This window comes from Thalia democratica, chromosome 9 (assembly GCF_965202585.1).
Source record: "Thalia democratica chromosome 9, ktThaDemo2.hap1.1, whole genome shotgun sequence".
NCBI classification, from domain to species: domain Eukaryota; kingdom Metazoa; phylum Chordata; class Thaliacea; order Salpida; family Salpidae; genus Thalia; species Thalia democratica.
The window spans coordinates 22427050-22434164 of NC_139173.1; the positions used below are offsets into that span (position 1 = coordinate 22427050).

General features: G+C 30.8%; 2 non-coding genes across 2 annotated transcripts; one reads left to right on the forward strand and one right to left on the reverse strand.

Annotated features, from left to right (window-relative positions):
• The first annotated feature begins 431 nt into the window (after nucleotides 1–431).
• On the forward strand, nucleotides 432–630 carry LOC145845284 (small nucleolar RNA U3). Its single transcript, XR_014370329.1, has one exon. It is a non-coding gene; the product is annotated as a small nucleolar RNA U3 (small nucleolar RNA).
• Nucleotides 631–3143: 2513 nt separating this feature from the next.
• On the reverse strand, nucleotides 3144–3342 carry LOC145845283 (small nucleolar RNA U3). Its single transcript, XR_014370328.1, has one exon. It is a non-coding gene; the product is annotated as a small nucleolar RNA U3 (small nucleolar RNA).
• Between the last annotated feature and the right edge of the window lie 3773 nt (nucleotides 3343–7115).

Here is a 7115-nt window from a genome sequence, read left to right on the forward strand (position 1 = left end):
GAAAAATCTTCCAGGGCCGCAGTTGTTAAAAATAGTTCTGTTAATCAATATAGTTTTTTTTAAGCCAAAAATATGCAATAGTTTAGCACTAGTGAATACTATTTGTTTAACTTAAAGAACGTATATGCAACTTTAAATGCAAAAAAAAAAAACTTTCATTGACTAAAAACAATTATATTCAGCCAAAAAGTACATCGCAGGTATAATATTTTTGCCGCTAATTAGTTGTAAACCAAAATATGTTGTAGTTGCAGTTAAAAACTGGCAACTAGTAATTAAAACTAAAGATAAGCTCTTGCATAATACGCAGCTCAATTCTCTCTATTTATCACTTCACGATAAAGCTCTATTGCGTTGTGACGTCATTAAGATTACCACAAACAGTAGCTTGCCTGCTTTAGGTAGTGTTAACCGCTGAATGCATTGCAATCAAGATCATACTTTTAGGGATCATTTCTAAAGTGTGTGTCTCACGAACGTTATTAATCATTGACGATCAACCTCTCACGATGATGAATTTTGGGGCGGTTCTCTGAGCAGGAAAATGACTTCGGTTTCTGGCTGGATGTCGTAATGACTGTTCCCTGTTGTCATGGCAACAGTGGAGGGGAATCTCTCTTTCTGAGTGATGAAACGACAAGCCTTGAGGGGCTAATTTAGGAAAAAAAAAGTGAATTTAGCTATCAGTACTTTTATTTAGTGCTTGCAAATTACGGTAGGCATTCTGAAATAAATTCAAACATATAAGTTTAGAATTGGCTCATAGCAATGGCGTCGCGTGGTCTTTTTGTTAGGGGGTGCTGCAGATTGACATTGTCTAATTAATAAATCCACTAATTTGAAATATTCACATTAAAACCTTAAAGGTAACATGAAGATATAGCTAATTTTTCAGAATAAAAATTTGAACATATTTGTTTAATTATATAATAAATAAAAACACACATCTCATACCTTTGTATATCATCACCCTTTCCTAACAACTATAGCTACTTTTATTTATGTCCATGTTAGTTAACTGTATTTGCACAATTATAAATTTACTAACTTAGTTTTATGACTTGTCTAACTAGTAATAAAAAAGAAAAAAAAAACATGCAAGGTACTTAAAAAAACGAAGTTACCCCTGCTCGAGTTTTTCCTGCTCGAGTTTTTCCTACTCGAGTTGCTCCTGCTCGAATTTTCCCTGCTCGAGTTACCCCTGCTCGAGATTTCCCTGCTCCAGTTTATCCTGCTCGGGGTGAGTGTCACTTCTTTTGCACGAGTAGACACTTTTGCACAGCGACTCTTTTGAACGAGCGTCACTTTAGCACGAGGGGACACTTTTTCACGGCGTCACTTTTGCACGAAGACAATTTTGCACAAGTTGAATTTTTTTTTTATAGTACTTTAATAAAATTTCTTTTTTTAACTTTCACCACTACCCCTAACCCTTACCTTCGGTCGGTAATTTTTTTTTTTGACAACTTTTATTAATTAATTTTTTTTTTTCTATCACTGTAATCACTAACCCTTACCCTCGGTCAGTAATTTGTTTTCTTTTTTTGTTTGTTTTATTAGTTTTTTTTTTGTCTAGTTTTTATATTATTTTGCATTTTTTTTTCTTTTTTATTACTGTTACCACTAACCCTTACCCTCGGTCGGTAATTTTTTTTTTATTAGTTAATCTTTTTAAATTTCTTATCTTGTTCTTTTTTTAAATAATTTTATTTTATATAATTTTTATATTTACTTATTTTGTCCCCTCGTGCAAAAGTGACCCATTCCCGCTGACACAGATTGAGCTTGCAGCTCCAAAATTACGAACATTTTGAACATCAAATATAGAAATATGAAAACAACTAATTTAGCAGGCAACTTAAATACTTTCATGTACACATTTGACTGTATTTTTTGTACAACTTCATGATAACATAACTTTCTTTTTTTTTTAACCAGAAGAAAAAATTTATATTATTTTAAAGCTCAACTCCTCAACTTTGAAATAAAATTACTTTGACGTAGTTTGCGGTTATACAGCTAAAGCAGGGGCTTATTTAACTCCAAAAAAAAAAAAAAGCATAACTTTCATTTTTTTAGGTGGAGCTACAGCTCCTGCGTTGAATCTTTAACATTTTATCAAGAGTTATGAAAAAAAAAGATTTGGCTGAGAATGCTATTTTTGGACCATATATTTTGAGCGCTTATTTGTCGTTCAATAAACAATAAGTACTTTGATGATTTAGCTTTTTCAAACACATATAAAAGACTGTATTGTTGTCTAATACAAGTTTATATAGCTATTATTATGCTAACATACTTTCTCTCAGGTAGTAAAGTGATTAGGATTCATGGCTCTGACCAATGCGGACCGGGTTCGATCCCGGTCTAATAGTTTTTTGAAACTATTTTTTCAGTACAATAGTTTGTAAAGTTAGTGTTTTTCTCAGCCAATTTTTTACTATTATTTCATAACTGTTGATAAAATATTAAAGCTTCTAAATTTAAGCTAAATGTTTAGTTTTAAACTCCAAACTTGACCAAAAATTAAACTATGAGCCAGGATAAACTCGAGCAGGGAAATCTCGAGCAGGGGTAACTCGAGCAGGGAAAATTCGAGCAGGAGCAACTCGAGTAGGAAAAACTCGAGCAGGAAAAACTCGAGCAGGGGTAACTTCGTTTTTTTAAGTACCTTGCATGTTTTTTTTTTCTTTTTTATTACTAGTTAGACAAGTCATAAAACTAAGTTAGTAAATTTATAATTGTGCAAATACAGTTAACTAACATGGACATAAATAAAAGTAGCTATAGTTGTTAGGAAAGGGTGATGATATACAAAGGTATGAGATGTGTGTTTTTATTTATTTTATAATTAAACAAATATGTTCAAATTTTTATTCTGAAAAATTAGCTATATCTTCATATTACCTTTAAGGTTTTAATGTGAATATTTCAAATTAGTGGATTTTTTAATTAGACAATGTCAATCTGCAGCACCCCCTAACAAAAAGACCACGCGACGCCATTGCTAGGAGCCAATTCTAAACTTATATGTTTGAATTTATTTCAGAATGCCTACCGTAATCTGCAAGCACTAAATAAAAGTACTGATAGCTAAATTCACTTTTTTTTTCCTAAATTAGCCCCTCAAGGCTTGTTGTTTCATCACTCAGAAAGAGAGATTCCCCTCCACTGTTGCCATGACAACAGGGAACAGTCATTACGACATCCAGCCAGAAACCGAAGTCATTTTCCTGCTCAGAGAACCGCCCCAAAATTCATCATCGTGAGAGGTTGATCGTCATTGATTAATAACGTTCGTGAGACACACACTTTAGAAATGATCCCTAAAAGTATAATCTTGATTGTAAAGCATTCAGCGGTTAAACCTATCCAAAGCAAGCAAGCTACTGTTTGTGGTAATCTTAAGGACGTCACAACGCAATAGAGCTTTATCGTGAAGTGATAAATAGAGAGAATTGAGCTGCGTATTATGCAAGAGCTTATCTTTAGTTTTAATTACTAGTTGCCAGTTTTTAACTGCAACTACAACATATTTTGGTTTACAACTAATACATACTTTAGAAATTTACAGCTTCGTATATGTCTTAACTTAAAAACTTAGATTTTTTTATTATTAAATAAACATTAATAAAACAAATTTATTTAACCGAAAGATTTTGTTGCTTACAAAACTAGTTTGTACATCAATTTATAAAGTTAATCTAAACTGCTTATATAAATTTCAAAATTTAACCATCTGTGTATAGCTTTTTGTTAAAAATATTTGACTTTTTAATTGACTTTTTAAAAGGTTTTTGCAATAAAAGTTCGTAAAAAAAACTAAATAATAAGGTTTACATTAGACTTTTTTACAAATACACTGACATCCTTAGTTTTTTTTAATCGTTATAATTTATATCTAAGTTTTATCTTAATTTTCTCTCAAGTCTTTTAGAAGAGGGTACGGAAAAAGTCGTTATATCTAGAAATAAAGTTTGTATCAAACTTTTGTTTTGGTCAAAGCCTTTGTTAATAGTTACTTTAAATACACTAGTGTTTTTTTAAACATTGTTTAATTTTTAGCATTTCAAATTAGGTCTACAGTAAAGGTTACAAATATTTTGAAAACAACAAAAAAGTAGAGTATCCATTGAGTAAGGAGTTTTAATTGAAGGTTTGCAAGCTTAAAATTTGGAAAAAAAGCTAATTTTTCCAAAAAATATACAATTGTGTAAAACTTGAAATATAAATGTTAATTATCCTTATAAGTTAAAAACTAACTTTTTCTAATAAGCTTAATGTAAAAGTGAACTTTTTTGCTAAACATTTAGTAATAAATGTCCTAAGAAGTAATTAAGATTGTTCGGTAAATTTTGAAAAAAAGATAATTTAAAAGCTGTACCAAGCTACTATATTGCGACAACTTATAATTGGTTTTATTTATACTTTAGTCAACTTTAAATGCATTTAAACTAATTTAAAAATAGTTGCTTTTGTTACTACATTTTAATAAAAACATGTTTTATAACTAGTTTTTTATCCGAGTAGTAATTCACGTAAACTACTTTAGCCCTGAACTTATTTGAAAGTACGCATTAAAAATTAAACTAAAATTTCATACGTACAAAATAAGTCATTAGAATTTAACGATCTTAACTTAAACAAGTTTATTTGAGACCAGTTTATATTTCTTATACTATTCCTATCATTTCGTTAACGACTTATTTTAAGTAAAATTTTACTATTTTTCCTGCTTAGTTAACAAATAAAATTCAGTGGAACATAAATACCTAAGATTGATGAATTCGAATAAAAGTAACACTTGAGGCGTATCGTCGTTTTATTAACTGTGCATTCAAGCAGAACAAGCGAAAAAATGTTGCACACCGGAGTGCTTACCGCGGGCTTCAAACACATGAAGGGGTGGGCCCAATACAAGCAGTACATGTTCTTCTTGACAACCACCGAGGACTTGTCCCGCCTGGAGTAAAACAAAGTGTCCCAGCACATGGGCTTCTTGGTCACGTGCTCGATGGACGAATACAGTGGCTCGTGGACGCTCTTGTCGAAAATTTCCCCGTTGGTGAAAAACCTGTTCTTGTCGTCGACCACGTCCAGGCCGACGCGGTAGGACGCGAGCCCGCCCAAGTTCGTGTCAAGCCGTCGGTGAAGTTGCGAAGCTGGTAGAAGTCGTCCCAGGTGGTTAAGGGCGCCAAGATCTCGCCCTTTTCCCTGCAGAACTCCTTGGCGCCGTCGCGCGACAAGCGGGTCTCGCTGTGAACGTCCCGCTGGTGGTGGTCACGGTGGCGTCCTCGCAGTGCTGCGGGGTGAAGAAGTAGTCGTACATTTTGCAAACAGAAAAGTTTTACGGGTTTTGGAATAGCTTGTGTTAGAGCGTTTGAAAATACGAATATAGCAGCTAAGTTTTGTTTGAAAATAACAAAACTAATTATTTTTTAAAGGTTGTTAGATTATGTATTAATATAATTTTAAAATGGAAACAAAGTTATCAGAAACACTAAAAAGTAAGAAAAACTTTTATAACAAAAAACAAATTAGCTCAGTTTTTAACTTAAAAGCAAATGTGTCTAGGCAATCTGTAAAAACTAGTTTGTTTTCCATTGGTAGGTGACTCAAGCAAAAGTAATAATAAAAATAATAATAAAATACTAGGTCTTTTTTATTATATGACTCTTTACTTACAACATATTTGCGAGCTAATGTTTTTACAGTAGTATAACAGTGTCGTCTGATCTTATAATATTTATAGAAAAAAATTGTAATGAACAGTGTAGATTTAACAGTGCATTTTTAACACTGAATTCAGCTCATCTGAACAACTTACAAACTATATTTTATATTTTAATCCGTGCACTCAAAAATTTAATTTAAAATACACTAAGCATAAATTTATAGATACTATGTATTTTTAGTTAGCACAACAGTTATAGATTAAAAAAGAAAATAAAACAATTGTCAAACTGTTTTTGTTAATTACCTTTAAATAAGCTTTGACTTTAATAATATTCTATTTTATGGACAAGCTTTTAAATAACAGACAAGTAATCTAAAGTAGCTTTCTATTGTTAATTTACAAATTACATTATACACTTTTATGGTCAGACATAAGCTTTTAACTTTCATATAACATAGCTGTTTTGAATTAAATAGAAATGTATAATTCATAAGTCTAAATAAAACTGATATTTCAAGAAAACCTTACTGAAACGTTGTTTATATGAACAGCTGAAAATTTTTATCGAACTAAATATATAACCGGTTTACCATAAACAACAATGCTTGAACAAAAAATATATTTTTTAAATTAAAAACCAGAACTGCTTCAAAAATAAAAAGCTTAGAACATTAAAAACTGTATATAAACAAAATTACAAGCATCTGTAGTTTTAAATCCTTAAAACTTGCCAGTATTACTTTAGTAGTTGTAAAACAACATGCTACAAAATTAAAAAGTTTATTTGAGATGAAATTCACAACTTAACAAAAACTACGTTAATTTACAACAAATAAAAATAGTAACTGACTCTCAATAGTTTTAAAAATTTTACCTGAACTGAAAAGTTCTGACTGCTTAACAAACAGGGTTACTCAGTCAGACGCGTACGAACTCTAAAACAGTATAGCCTTTGAAATAGTTTGATTGGCCTTGTATCACTTTTTATTTATAAATTTAATCAATCATAAATAAGTTCGAAACAGGTTACTGTATTCTAGACAAACTTTTTCATGCAAATTAGGTTTTATGAAAATAGGCTGAGTATCCAACTTCAATGTTAGCTATTAAATATTTTAAGGTTTAGTAGTTATCACGCCAGATACTTAAAAGAAAAATAGTACTTTTTTTTATCTGAGCTTGTTTTTCAAACATTTAGATATAGATAGTAATTTTTTGGTTACCTTAAAAAATAAATTGGCTCGTTTTTAATCAACTTCTTCTAAAGATCAAAGCTGTTTTTTATCAAAGAGTAGCTGTAAAAGTTATAAACAACTCGAAGTTTAAGTAAACGTGTTCTACCTATGTGTGTGAATTACTGCTTTATAACAACTAGGTTAGTTTTCTTATTTTTTAATATATGAACAGATGTGTTTTTTTTTTAAGCACCGTAAATTTT